General features: G+C 37.0%; 1 protein-coding gene across 3 annotated transcripts in view; it reads left to right on the top strand.

Annotated features, from left to right (window-relative positions):
- Window positions 1-3,658: 3,658 nt before the first annotated feature.
- The window catches only part of LOC149789282 (peregrin-like), a 171,828-nt gene continuing 159,917 nt past the window's right edge, over window positions 3,659-15,569 (top strand). For all 3 annotated transcript variants that reach the window (XM_089975473.1, XM_089975471.1, XM_089975474.1), the window contains exon 1: window positions 3,659-3,757. The gene's annotated coding sequence lies outside the window, so the exon portion shown is untranslated. The remainder of the gene's footprint in view (window positions 3,758-15,569) is intronic.

Genomic DNA, 15,569 nt, shown 5'->3' with positions numbered 1-15,569 from the left:
AAATTCTGGGACAATTTCGTCATTTTAACGTTACTTTTAGTCACATCCATTTTGTCGTTGAGCATTTCCTTGATTATAGCTATTTATAGCATCATTACAATTATGCAAATTTTTGAACACCCCAGCAAGATTTCAGGTCTTGGTAATGCTTTACATATAAATCCCACGCTTGTACTAGTGTATGTATGTTTCTGTCTCTGTTGTGTTTGACCCTCTACCATCATTGTCCCTAGATAGTCCCACCATGTTCAATTCCCCTTGACGCTATACAGATCCACCATGTTCAATTTCCATATGTTAAATTCCCTTGAGGCTATATCCCCCAGGGGTTTCCGTAATGTTAAATTTCCCATTGTCCCTAGACAGTCCCACGATCTATTCCCCATGTTAAATTTCCCTTGTACGTAAAGTGACCCACGATTTATTCCCATGTTAAATTCCCCTTGTCCGTAGATTGTCCCACGATTTATTCCCATGTTAAATTCCCCTTGTCCGTAGAGTGTCCCACGATTTATTCCCATGTTAATTCCCCTTGTCCGTAAAGTGTCCCACGATTTTTCGCCATGTTAAATTTCCATTGTCCGTAAAGTGTCCCAAGGGGTTCTGTAATGCTGATTCCCATTGTCCGTAAAGTATCCCCCTTCACTACTGTTGATTAACTACGGAAAGAACTTGTCTGTATTTAATATGATGAGAGACTGAATACAATAACCATTTTTTACTTATTATAGAAACTGGGTACAATAGTATTTATTACTGTATCGTCATTAGTATTTATTATTGTATCGTCATTCTCTGTCGAACGCTTCTACAGAACACCTTTGAGATGTAAAGTGGTTGGTCATTAATAAAAAGGGTATAGTGATAGTTCCTGGTGATAAATTGGGTAAGATGCTCGATGATTTCTAACGAGGAATCAATACATGTATTTCGTTTATGATTGATGAGTATCATTATGTTGAAGATGTTACAAAATAGAACTATCCGAACAAAAGTAGCTTCTAGTGGTAGACGTTTTGAATATCATTATGAATAATTATACATAGTACAACTTCTTTATCAGGCTAAAGGGAAAATGCAAGAATGTTAGTGGAATTCTACAGCAAGGACGAGTCAAGGTTAGTTTGGACACTGTGTGTTTTGTTCGATAAACAACTGTCAAATTTTTCACAACAACAAATTGCAACATATGACCAACAACAGTGGAACATTTCTTGCTGAAAGTCACAAGGGTCAAAATAGGGAGACCGGTGTAGAAAAAGTCTCGCTATGCCCAGCTCACATATTAGCTGGTCTAATATATTGTGTTTCGGGAAAATGGGGTAGCACTAGGTGTTCACTTTTCTCGATGTTAAAAATTTTAGGAAACTATCTTTTAGCCATTTCAGTCATTTCAAGCGTTTTAGTCATCTTACTCTAAGGCATAGACCATTTAGCCCGTGGTATCATATTGGCTCGAACGCATGCAGAGAAGAACTATACAGCATAACGAAAATTAATATGAAAAAAAAAAAAAACATTAGACGATCGGAAAGACTCAAACAACGGAGATAAGCAGAACTTCTTGTAGAACAAGTAGGCATTTGCAAAGAGATCGTGTGTGTAGTTCCAGAAATGCAGGAAAAGTGTCTTCTCAATTCGTTCGTGTAGACCTCGATACAACCTTATCGTAAAATGGTGCATTGGTCAGTCATTACAACTACGACTCTATGGTTTTAAATAAAGTAATAGAAAACGAAAACCAAGTTTTTAAAACTTAAATAATTTATTTCCCTAGAACACAAAGTGAAAATTTAAAAAGAACTAAAGAGTATTACGAATTAAATCCCCAAAAGTCTAAAAAGTTCCATCACCAGACCTAATGAATAAAGTTCTAATTAAATCATAATGGTAATCTAAGTAAGATCCAGCGCTGAAGGCATCGATGTGTCTGTATTCTTGAGTGTTTTATGTACCAATAGCCTGAAGTGGGATGATGTACTGATTATCTTCCAATTAATCAAAATAATATAATCCAATATGTCCTTGTCTAAATTCACTATAACTCCGAATTCATGTTCCTGTCCAAGAATATTATAGATGAGCACTTTGGTATTTCCAGTAGAAAATATTCTGAATAATTAATTTTACCAAAAATAAAACCTCAACACACCAATACGATTGATTCTGCATATAGATGTTAAAGCAAGAATGAATAATTTTTCAAGTGAATAAGATTATATAAAACTAATACGATACAAAAGAAGAGCCAAGAGGTAGGTTCAAAGTTCATTTCTATAAAATTCTAAACTGTAAACAGATAAAATATGTTACTAAAATAATAAAAAGAATGTGATAAATATCAGGTACAACAAGTTATTGCTAATGATCTTAATATTGAAACCATACTCATATGGAAATATTAACTATATATTATTTGTTTACCAAACTAAAAGTTACTGGTCAGGTAGCTAATGTACTTGATTTTGGACTAGGTCAAGTCCAAAATACAATTTTACATACCATATAATCATGGAAAGAAAAAACCTAACAAATAATTCAAATTAAATATACATAAAATTACACATTTATATTTTCAGTGGGTTAGAGGGTTCGAGGCTCCTGGCGGCAATGTTATTAGTGGCGCCCATACTCTACCACAAAGAACAGTTTTTGTGTCACTTGTCAGCGTTCCTCCTTCTTAAACATGTTTTGTTAAGAATTAAACCGTTACACTAAGGTGAGGTGTAATACTATGAACAGCTATAAATAAATAAATGATAAATAAGAAATAACTCCAGACGCCAGGGGGCAAGTGCCACTATATATATTAAAACTACTTGTAACTGTAGAGTAAAACAGAGTAAGATATATTCAATGAAATTGATTTTTCGTTTTTAATTTTTTAATAGAATATATCTGGGATAGTGGGCAAGTAACACGATTATGATTTTTATGTAACTAGTTATATAACAAATGTATGTATGTATGTATGTATGTATGTATCTATGTCCGATGACGTAAGTTAATAATTTATTGTTTATAGTGGGTGAAACAGCTCAAAGAGGCTGATGTTTCTCATTATGTTATGTAAGTTCGACTGAAAATATTTTATAAAAGAAATGTCAGTGTCTATATATTTTCTTAATTCTATTAAAGTTAATCAGCTGCTTCGTTTTCATACACATAAACAGGGCCGGATCAGTTCAAGTGGGGGATCGGGGAAGGGGGGGGGGGTTAAAAATTTAGAAAGGGCCTCGACTTTCCTCGAAAGGGCGCTACAGCAAAAGTCTATTTACTCAAAGCGTGCATAATACCCAAGAAACGTATGCAAGATGATATAAAACCCAAGGATGGCCCCCTCCCCTTCCAAGCCCCTAGTGAAAATACCGAGTTTCATTAGATGACTATCACTGGACTTTGAAAAAGTTGTCACTCAAAATGTGCTCAACTTTAAAAGGATATAATAAACAATGTTCACATTAAAACCGAGTATACAATATTTAAAATCAATCTTAAAAGTATAGTTCTGACAATGTATATTTTTAGATGTTGTAAGCTGGAATGCATTCTCGAAGAGGATATTAGTTTATTGTAAACCTAACTAATTTTGAGCACTGTTTGCCTTCCCGCTAAATCGGAACCGGAAATCATGGGTTAGGAACATGCGCCTTAATTAGCGCACGGATCAATATTATCCGGCGAGACGCTATCCCAAATTTTGATACATATTCCTTGGATTTAAAGAGATAAAAACTTGAAAGCTGATAAGCACAAGGTATGTTTTATTCCATGTGTCTTTACTGTATCGCATGAATAAGTATTGTTGATCCAGTAGTGTAAATTATTACTCTAATGTATGCAACAGAGGGTCGTTGTCTGCATGAGCGTTCATGTTGATGGGGGAAAACAAAAACATTTTCTTCCATATCAACATCTAGACACTGGCATATGTTATGGACGTAGAATTGACCACAAACAGTTGGTTTCATCAATATTCTGTACGTGTATTTTGTATAGAATGTCCAGTCTTTGGCTTCACATACGTAATTTTACGTCTAAACCGGAAGTGGACAGCATGCATCGCGCAGGTTATCTCCCCCACCACAATTTGGAATTTGATTACTCGATTTACGTCGCGTGCGCCCAAAAGGGCTACAGGAGTAGCAGTACAACCCTAAATCTAAACTACCAAGGTGGAACTCGGGCCTAATGTAAGCTCTTACATGGGCTATGATAGTACATCGGGTAGTTATATGGTTAAAGAAGGTCATTTGATGGATAAAACATATATCAACCCTGCTAAATTTATACCACATTATTGTTTTCATTCATCAAAACCAGTATATTACCGGGAGGACAGGGAAAACCCGCACCATAAATTTTTTTTTTGAAAAACAGGGTGTCACTTCTAAGTTCTAACCAGCCATATATGCTGGGATGGAGCTAAGAGGTGTCAACAAACAAAAGGGCATGTGCGACGGGATTATTTATGCATAGCGGGATGTTAAATGTTCCTGGGGGAAGGAATTAGTGCCACATCCCACAGGCGTTTATGTGCTCAAGGAGCACAGCTAATTTAGCCATCAGGTCGTAGGACTGTATGTCCCTAAAGACCTGAATGAAGGGCTTTCATGAGTGGGAATGGACCCGACACAATCCGTTATTGACTGTACTAGGTGTCGACCCAAGCAGTATGTAATGCCTGTTGCGATTGGTCGCAACAGTGACGTCACATCGGGACACCTAGCTTTAGGCGGGTGGAAATTGTTCCACGTCTCTGCCGTTATACGATGTCCAAGAGAGGCAAGAGGGCAAGGAACTCAGCAAGCCAGCCATGGATGTCGTGCACTCCCAATAACGCCAGCCCATACTAAGTCAGATTTAGTCTAGTTATACTTACTAATGGACAATAAAAATGTCAATAATGTGTTAGCCACCTGTGCAGTTGGGTCAAATCAAAACAAGTTATAAAATTTTCCTATATACTAACAATCGGAAAAATTCTAGTACATAGTGTACATTGTTATTGCCCTACAAATTTGTAATAACTAATATGTCTGAGTGACATAAAACGTTTGGTCACTGCTAGATCATAAAAGGTTTGAATTTTGAAGTGGTATATTGAAGGATTAAGTTATTAATAATAATAATAATGAGGACTTTGTATAGCGCCTAGTCTTTAGAAGCTCTAAGCGCTTTACAACATTAGACAACACCTATAAGATAAAAAACATAATAATATTATTACAAAAACAGACATGAAATTAGAAAAACATTAAAAAAATAAAAAACATGCTGAGAATATTTCAGGTAAGAAACATTATTAGGTCTTTAAGTTTGTTCTTGCAGTCGAAATAAGTGAGTTTTGAGAGCCCTCTTGAATGTGATCACTGTCTTTGTGTCTAAGTTCAGTGGGCAATTCATTCCACGTTGCTGGGCCCTGGTATACAAAAGAATGCTATCCATATGACCTTGTTTTCATAGTGGGAATAATGAGTATACGATCGTCAGAAGAGGAGCATAAGTATCTTGCTGGTGTGTACACATGGGTGAGGTCAGATAGGTATGTTGGACTAGAGTCCAACAGTGAAATATAGCACAGAGAACAAATTTTGTGTTTGATTCTGGATCGAATGGATAGCCAGTGTAGGGTACAGAGCAGCAGGGAGGTGTGCTGTGATCGTGGTACTCTAAGTATGATCCGAGCAGCTGTGTTTTGAAGTTTCTGGAGTAGATATTGAGATAAACCAGACAGAATTGAGTTACAATAGTCCAGTCTTGAAAGTACTAATGAACACACAAGTGTTTTAGTGGCATCAGCTGAAAGATATTTGTGAATTGAGCTGATGCATCTCAACTCAAGATATGCAGCCTTGCATATGTTCATGACATGTTGGTGCAGTGTGAGAGTACTGTCCAGAGTAACACCTAGGTTTCGTACTGATTGTGTGAATTTAATGTTGGCGTTGCTGATATTTATTGTTTGAGGTAAAGGATGTGAATGAGAAAGTCTTTGTGTTGTGATCAGAATGGCCTCAGTTTTATCATCATTCATCTGCAGCTTGTTACAAGTCATCCATGATTTCACATCAGAAATGCACCTCTCTACACCTTGGATGGTAGCATCAACTTCAGTTGGGTGGCTAGATTTGTATATTTGGGTGTCATCAGCGTACAATTGGTGAGACACTGGATGATCTATGACACTTGAGAGCGACTGAGTGTATAGAATGAAGAGAACAGGTCCAAGAACAGACCCCTGTGGAACACCACAACATAGATCAACTGGGCTGGAGTGTATTCCATTTGCAGATACAATTTGTGTCCTGTTGACCAAGTAGGACTTGAACCACAGCAGGGCTGAGAAAATTTATTTTTTAACCACTAGTCCAGGACAAGTGGTTTCAGAAAATTCACTAGTCCCACCTTACTTTTCATGGCTTCCAAAATGGTAATCACTTGCCTAGATTTGATGAGACGTATATACCTAATCCATAGAAAGAAAGAAACAAAATAATATACATAATAATTTTTTAAAAGAATTTAACTTTTCAGAAACATTGGTTGTTATACATTTGGCTTCTTCAGGTTCATATATATATGTTTTTAGCTGATGGATTTGAAAATATGTCCATGTATATGTCTGCCAAATGCACCAGCACTAAGCCAGCAGTTGACAGCTGTGTCTGGGTTAAAGTCCTCAAACTCTGGTCCATTTGCAGAAATGTTCATTAGCATTTGTAAACTTTCTTGGTTTAAGGAATTCCTTAAAGAAGTCTTGATTAAGTTCATTGAACAAAATCCTCGTTCACACCCAGCAGTGGATGGGTTTATTACAAACATGATTTCTAATAGTTAGCATAATTGACTGAGGCAAGGTGGAGTATTTACTAAGAGTGTGCCAGTTTTGTATATTGTTTGCAGTAAATGTAAAACATCTTTCCTTCGAAGTCAGTATATTCAAGCCAGGGATGACAATCAACCCAATGCGGCTGAAAATTTCTGTCTCTTAGTAGTGTCATATTTGACATTTTTTTCCATCACAGATTGTTGCTTATGTCTCTTTGGAGAAATAGCTACTGCACACTGAGTATCTGTCTTATGTTTTATCCCTTCATTTTCAAACAAATTTACCTTCTCCGAATCACCATTTTTACCTTCCTTGTGAAAATAATTTAACAAACTCATTTTATCCACAGAGTAACTATCAGCTTGCTTGACAACTACTTCGAAAGTGATCTAACATTAATTTTCTCTTTTAAATACGAAATGAAACAGCTCATTAATTAGCGTAATTGTTTCACTTCAAACACAATATTGCACGTGGAAGTTAATCATCTGTATAATCAGTTATAAATTAAAGAATCATTACTGTCATTTAATCAGTTCATAAAGGAAACCAACACTGATGTCGGTAAAGTACCTTTCATTAATTTAATTACACTGACTCGCTGGATTAAAATCATAGAGAGCCGCTCGTTGCGATCTAGATTGAGTAAACTCATTGTAACAAAAACGCTTACAACACTGCTAATTGATCATACTGGCTTTCTTTTGTTTGATGTGTTTTGATTTGCCGATAATTTGGTCTCTTAGTCCAGTATGCAGTCAAGCTGTAACAGGATGTAAATGTATACACAAGGAGGGGTAGAATCAAGTATTCATTATGCCCGGAGGGCATGATTGGCCAAATAAAGAGAGATATAGTGATTAAAGCACGAAAAAAGAACTAGTCCGACTTTTTTAAAAGTACACTTCTCCCGGACTAGTGACTTGGAAAATTTTACTTGCCCGACTTCAAAAATGACTAGTCCGGGACGTCAGGCTATGGGATTTGCTCAGCCCTGCACAGTAAGGCTGTATCATGAATGCCAAAAACATGCTGGAGACGGTGAAGTAATATATCATGGTCTGTTGTGTCAAATACTGCAGACAAATCAAGGAGGGCGAGGACTATAATCTTTCCGCTATCCAACGCAGAGAGAATGTCATTAACTACTTTTAGAAAAGCAGTGTCAGTACTATGGCAAGGGCGATATACAGATTGTACATTGCTAAAAAGACTTTGAATTTAGGTGAGATACAAGCTGGGATAGAACAACTTTTTCTAAGATTTTTGAAATGAATGGGAGATTAAAAACGGAGCTGTAGTTCTTTAAATCGTTATGGTCTAGTGCTATAATATAGTTTTATCAAAACGGAATACCAAGCCAAAATGGTTTCCTGGATAAGAGGCAATATTGGTAGCCCTTAGACTTTTTAAGCAGAAGTTCCATGTTTTTGTTCTGCTTCTTTACATTTCGACGCAGTCCTATTTCCTCTCAGGTAATTTCAGGGAAATGGTTGCTGTGTACCATAGAAATATAGTTAGCTGCTGGACTAGGTAGTTCTTGTAGGCTTCTTGATAGAGTTGTGTAAGGTTTCTGACACCATAGTGCCACTCGCTGTTCATTTATTTTTGCTTTTATTTATGTTAGGTGTTTCATGCACACGTTGCACGCTTATTTGTGTCCCACCGAGGCAAGGGAGGAAGTGACCAGGAAGGCAGGTGACCATCTGCAGGCAGGAGTCCACTCGTTCTAGGGTACTGTTCTAAATGGATGTACTTGCACGAATTTTGAGTTTTGGTTCTTGTGTCCGAAATTGTTTTAAAGATGAGCTACATTGGATTGGATGGAAAACTCTGTGCTGCTTTAGTATTAGTATGGTCTATATCACAGAAGTAGGCCGCAGTATTATCTTGCCTGTCTTTCATCTTAGGGCTTGGTAGAGAGCAGAGATTTTTAGAAGATATAAAATATTTGATTTTTAAGGATATATTTGTGATTTAAGAAGACAGGAACCTTTGCTGAGTATTCAGGTCCCTAGGGATGTATCAAAAGCGCCCGTCTGTTAATTAATTGTTGCTGTTGTTGTAGGGTTTAATGCCATTTTTCAGCACACGATAGACTATACATGGCGGTCAGTAGGCCTATTAATGGTGGAGGAAGAACCCGAGAAATCCCCGGAAAGAACCACCGACCCACGAGAAGCTACTGGCAAGCTTTCTCACATACCCACATTGGCTGAATCCAAGACTCGAACCCACACAGACAGAGGTGAGATGGCAGTGATCTGTAACGAAGAGCGCTTTAGACCACTTGGGGCCCCAATGTTAATTAATCTAGTTTTAGAGAGTGTTTGGGTGGGTTATGTCTGTTTTACAGGTAGTTATGTTTGAGGTAGAGGGACACACTTGCTCAGTACCCAGGACATGTCAAGGGTGCCCATCTGCTAGTGGAAATTTATTTTTAAGTGAGGTCGGTTTGTTTGTTTTTAGGGTGTTTTATATTTTTTCTTTTAGCTTGAATGTGTCTAGGAATTTAAGTATGTTATGGTAGGTCAAATTTATATTGGGGTTATCATTTTTAAGGAAGTCTGGGTAAGTGGTAGGGGATCCAATTTTTTTTGGGGGGGGGAGCTTTTTGAAATTCAGTTCTGGCTACCTGATATTTTGAGCAGCTATTGAATATATGCGACATGTCTTTAATGGTTTTGCAGTGATAGCAAATGATATTAGCAGGCTTGGGCCCTAGATATTTGCAAAAACTTCCCGCTGATTTTGTTTTTTCGGTTACGATGCGATTTATAATTTTTTGGTCCAGGCTGTTCACTTTGGGTGGTTTGATGGACCTATTGATTTCTTTTATAATGGAGTAGAGTATTCTGCCTTTGGTAGTGGAGTTTCAGTGCTCCTGCCATTTCTGGTTAATATAGTTTCTTGTTATGTTTTGGGCTTCTGTTATGCTGTATTTGAGTGGGGCAGGGTTAGGGTTCCCTAATTTATGTTTTGCGACTTTTTTGGCTAGCTCGTTACCAGTGATTCCTATAAGCGAGGGTATCCACATGAATTCAACTATCTGATCCACTGTGGATAATTCCTTAAGCATATAGAAAGCTTTAGCCAAGAATTGCTCTCTTGATTTGGTGCTGTGAGATTTGATGGATTCTATTACACTAAGTGAGTCACTATTGGAACTTTTTGGTCTTCAATCCATTTTAATGATTTTATTATTTCCCTGAACTCTGTGGTGAAAATAGAGCAGTGGTCTGGTAATCTGGATCCCATTTGTATGTTGAATTTGTGAATAACCACTGCAGCTGCTGATCTGGAGGATTCGGTTGTTTTGGACCTGTCAGTGAAAATTTTTATGAAGCAGATTAAGTGTCTTGTATTTTCTATTGCTATGACAGTTTTGAGTTTAGATTCTTGGTCAATTTGTTTCCATAATTGGTGACTCTAGTGTTGATCCTAGGGATAGGGTTTGTCCAAGGGGCGGGATCAGGGAAGTGAGTGTACTCTTCTTATAGAGCAAGTGTTGGCAGCTTTTCTAGGATGAGTTCTAGGATTTGTTTGCCACCTGGTGGGTTAGGAACTAGTTTGCGCCTAAATGGTTTGTTGCATTTGCTAATGGCTATTTTTGTAGGATGTGAGTCGGGGTGATTTGTTAATCAATTGGGGTATCGGATGAGCATTTCGTGTCTTATCTTTAATGGCAGTTCACCGGTGAGGACTTGAAGTTCATCCAGTGTGTCGATGGTAGAGTGCCAGTGCAAACAGATAATGCTTTCCTTTGGATGGTACAGTAAAACCTGTTATGAGAGACCGCCCCTTCTGCCAACCAAAAGTGGTCTCTCAAGACAGGTGGTCTCTCATAAGAGGTGTGTGAAGATGGACTGGTTTTCAGGGTCAATAGTTAACATTGTTGAAAAATAAATAATACCCATACTCACTGTACATGTATCATATCCTTTATTCATAAATCTTGTTAAATATTGCATGCATTCCTCTCAAAATATCTTTATATAATAAAGATATACATCTATCAAACAACGAGAATAAAATTTATATTTCAACATCACATTAATATGTACAAATAATGAACAGTTAGATATGATGTACATGTACTCCTTGCAACACAAAACCACCCCCATACTCACTCGTTCAGATCTCCGTAAACTGTCTGTCGTGCCGTGGCATATTTCCTCTGTGCTTGTGCACCTTTCTGCCATTCGTTTCTAATGGACTTCTTGTCTTTGATTACATTTTGAACTTGCGTTTTACCGACGCTTAAGCTGACTGCTATTTTGCGAGTGGTTTCGCCTTTTTCATTTCTTTCAATGACATTAATCCTTTCTTCCAGTGTTAAAATTTTTCTTTTTTTCAGCGGAGATTCTGCCATTGTTATTAGTGTTGACGTTATAAAGACTATCAGTTTTGATTAGGTTTTGCGGAAATGTGGAATAAATATATATTATATACCAATGATTGAAACCAAAAGACATAATTAACTCATCAAGAAACAATACATTTATTCTGAGACGAAGTTTAAATCAACAGCATTATAGCTCGATAAACAAATGTTCCGACCATCTGCACCCAGGTAAACAGATGGTGGCTTGGTGAAACACTAACAAAAGAAATAAAAAATAATTTTTAAAAAATCCGGAAATGATTCTCACTTACTAGGATTAAAGACAATGAGCTCATTCACCCTCCAGGCATTATGGATTAAGTGGAAAGACAAACGACGTACTCAAACCTACACTGAAGCCCTTTCAAACGATTTCTCACTGGGACATAAGGGCTACCGGCGTTTATTGAGTTTTCATAAAGATAAAGAAAAAATACAAACCTCTAAATTGACTGCGTATATCCATCATTACTCCCTTTGATGTTACTCTTACTGGCTATTCACATGACTTCGGCCACTACAATGGCGGTTAGTGACATGTACTTTAGTCTGGTTTACTGCAGTTTACAAATGACACCGTACGCTGGAGTTGTAAATTTCACAAAACTGGTACTGTAGCAAGACAAATTCTTTTCAAATACTCTATTAGAGCAATCTTTGCTATTTATGCAGTCTTTGTTACAAAGGATTAAATGATGGTTAGACATGTTTATCCTGATATATGGTTGTTCAACTATAGTGTTATTTAATGTGCACTTTGCATACTACATTTATCCCGAGCTCTAGTGTTTACAAAGGATTAAGTTAAGGTCAGTGGTGTCAATCTGTTTTGATTTTTTGGCGATGCGGTCGTTCATAGCAGTGTCAAAATGCATATTTTGCCAAGAAATCGTGGTCGCTGGTCGCGTTCAGCAGGTGGTCGTTCATAACAGAGCGTTTATATAGTAAAATCGATCCGTGCATTACGATTGTGGTCGGAAATGACAGGTGGTCGCTCATAGCAGAGGTCGCTCATGACAGGTTTTACTGTATCCAGTTTGTTCAGTAATGTTTGTTTCGCGAATTGTAAACTTAGCATCCATAATGTAGCTTTGACCTTATAAGTGATCTATAGATGGTTAATAAGGTTTCTTGTTTGGATTCCCAGTTGGTCCCTTTAAGATTTCTTAAGAGATTAATATCTTTATTGCAATTTTTAATTGCTTGTTCAATCTGGTGTTTCCAAGTTAGAAGATTATCAAAGAACACACCTAGGAATTTTACTTCCTTAGCATATTTGTTTAACTGGTTTTGAATATAGAAGTTGGGATAAATTGTCTGGTTATTGCATTTAGGGGAGAAGATTACTGCTACTGTATGTTCATGTGAGATCTTAAAACCCCATTTATCTGCCCATCTCCCTATGTTATCTAGGCTTTTCTGGATTTCTTTGACTACTTGATTGCTAGCAGGGTTTCCTGCCCTCCAGACACTGCTGCCATCAGCGAATTGGGAAATTTTAACCCACTTTTGTTGCTAGGTTGAGGCCAAAGTCATTAATCATGATGTTGAATAGCATAGGACTGAGTACACTCCCTTGTGGGGTACCAATTTCAAGGGGGTATTCTTTTGAGGTGGTGTTTCTTACTCTAGTGTTAGGAAGTTTTCGATCCAGTTAAACATGCATCCATTAATTCCAAATTGGGTTTTTCAATCAATCCTTTCGTCCAGACAAGATCAAACACTTTTTCAAGGTCAAGAAAGATTGCTAAAAGTTGTCTGGTTTTCTTTTGGAGTTGAAAGCTAGTTTGATATCCGCTTCTAATCTTAAAAGTTGATCTGTGGTGGAGTGCCTGTTACGGCAGCCACATTGGTTTTTTGATAATAGTTTGTTACTTTCTAGGTGGTGTTTTAATCTGTTGGCTAGGATTGTTTCCGTCATTTTATATATGTTATTACTATTAGTGAGTGATATGGGATGATACTAGTTAATATTATTAGGGTCTTTACCTGGTTTAGGGATTGGGATGACAGTTGCTTGTTTCCAGCTGAGTGGTAGTTTTCCATTTTGCCAAATTTGATTGAGCAGTTTTATAAAGGTTGTTGTAATGTTGTTTTTTATATATGATATATCCAATTTGATCTTTCCAGGTGAGGTTTCTTTTTTAGACCCTAGCGCTATTTTCCATTGGTATATAGTGATTTTGGAGTTCTTGAACCCTTTGTCGTTAAAGAGGTTAGGAAGTGTGGTTTCAGCTTTCTGTCTGTGTTCTTGGAAGTTCCTAGTGTGGTTGGTATTACTGCTTGTGGCTGAGAAATGGTTAGCAAGTAGGTCAGCTTTGTCATGGTTTGTTGTAGTGTTTTTCAGCTTAGGTGTTAAGTTAATAGCTTCCCCCGGATAGATTTTATGTTGTCCCATACTTGTTTAAAGTTAGATTTGAGGTTCAATTTGGAGCAGAAGTGTTGCCATGTTTATTCTTTGGCTAGTTTTATGATCCCTTTAAGGTGTTTTTCTTTGTCTTTATATTGGATGAAATCTATTGAGTCTCTTGTTCGCTTATATTTGTTAAGTGCTTTTTTAAAAATATCTGTGTGCTTTTTGACATTGATCATCCCACCACGGTGCTGATTGTTTAATTTGAGTGTTTGTTTTGGGGGTAATATTTAGAGTAGCTGCATTAAGAGTGGTATTAATTATGTTGTCATGGAATATTGTTATATGTGGGCCTTGAAGCTCTTTGGTATTAATAATGACTAGAGTGTTTCTAAAGTTATCCCAATCATCTTTGTCATATCTCCATTTGTGTTGGGCTTCATGGGGGTTGTGCTGAACTGATATTTGGAGGGAGATTATGATGGGGAAATGGTCGCTAGCTAATGTGTTATCTAATTTTGGAATAATAATAAATGATAAGTAGAGAATATGCCCAGACTTAAAGTATATTAGGCATGTCCAGATACATTAATTCAGACTTGGTCACTGTGAAATAAACCTGAACTTGAGCTTTCTTTCAAACTAAAATTAGCTTCAGAGTATAATTTTTGCATAAATCAGTTTGTACGTACCCCCCCCCCCATTCAATAACAAAAATCGTTAATGTGATTTTTTTTAAAAATGCGCAGAATTTAGTAATTTCGTTCATTGACTTATAATTTCTAACCTGACTGTGACCAGGGTGGCCATAACACTATCATTGTAGGCACATTTCATGCTTAACGGAGTGTTGATACAAACACTGCGCAATATTATGTACACTATGGTTAAGTATATTTTCCTCAGACAACAGAGTGACATGGTTCATCCTCTTCAGTAACTGATGGATAATTTCATAAATTACTGCAAGGTTGAGTTATATCCCATTGCACAGATGTGTATAGAAAATTACCCTGCCTGTTCGCATTTCAAACCAGTTTGAATGAGCCTATAGTCTGACTATACATCCCCATTTGTTTGTACCCCCATATCACTTTTAATAATGAAAAGGTTTAATGTGATAACAAGTGTACAGAACTAAGTCACCCGAGTCATTGATTTATCATTTCTAACCTGACTGACCAGAATGGCACTAATACTGGCATCCCCTGCACCTTTCATACATTACAGACTTTACATACTACACCACTCCCTCGATAACTCGCGCACATCGGGGTCCAGAAACATCGACCGCACTATAAGCGAGGGGCGAGTTATCGAGGGACCTATAAAATAAGCCCAAAACCAATAAAGTGATTGACGACATAACGGAAAAATGGGGGGGGGGGGTAGGCAGATTATACTGTTGAATACTCACTTTATAATCGTTCTGAGATTAACTGTTAGTAAATATCTCTTCATAACGGTGTACTTTATTATTTTCTCATAGGACAACATTAAAAATTTCAGGATTAATTACAGTATATTGAGGCGATCATCGAAAACATTATTCCACGTGGTTTCCGTTCGCTGAACATGTGTACCACTTCACACATTGTGTACTACGTCACTAAGTTTTATGTTGAATTGTATACATTCTAGTTTCATTGTTTGAGCCAAATTAGAAGTTTTTTATACACAAAAGATCGACTCTTTTCGAGAAACAGTGTCGATCGAACGATAGATAGATAGATTTTAATGCGATAGAAGTAAAATGGAAAACAAAAAAAAAAACAAGAGTTAATCAGTACTGACATATTTAATTGGTCTACAAATTTAAAACAACGTAAATTAGAACAAGTTAATACTTGCCGTTTGTGCCACGCTTGACAAATATCAATACACTTTTTGAAAAAATCAGTTAATTTTTTTTGTGTGTGTTACTCCTTGGTTTCTCTGCCGCCAAGCAAAATCCCTCAGATTTCTCAACTGCATGAGCTTTACGTAGTCAACATTTTGGG

This window comes from Sinohyriopsis cumingii, chromosome 11 (genome assembly GCF_028554795.1).
Source record: "Sinohyriopsis cumingii isolate HCF-2022 chromosome 11, ASM2855479v2, whole genome shotgun sequence".
Lineage (NCBI taxonomy): Eukaryota > Metazoa > Mollusca > Bivalvia > Unionida > Unionidae > Sinohyriopsis > Sinohyriopsis cumingii.
The sequence above is the reverse complement of the archived record's forward strand: the minus strand, read 5'-3'. Positions and strand labels throughout refer to the sequence as shown.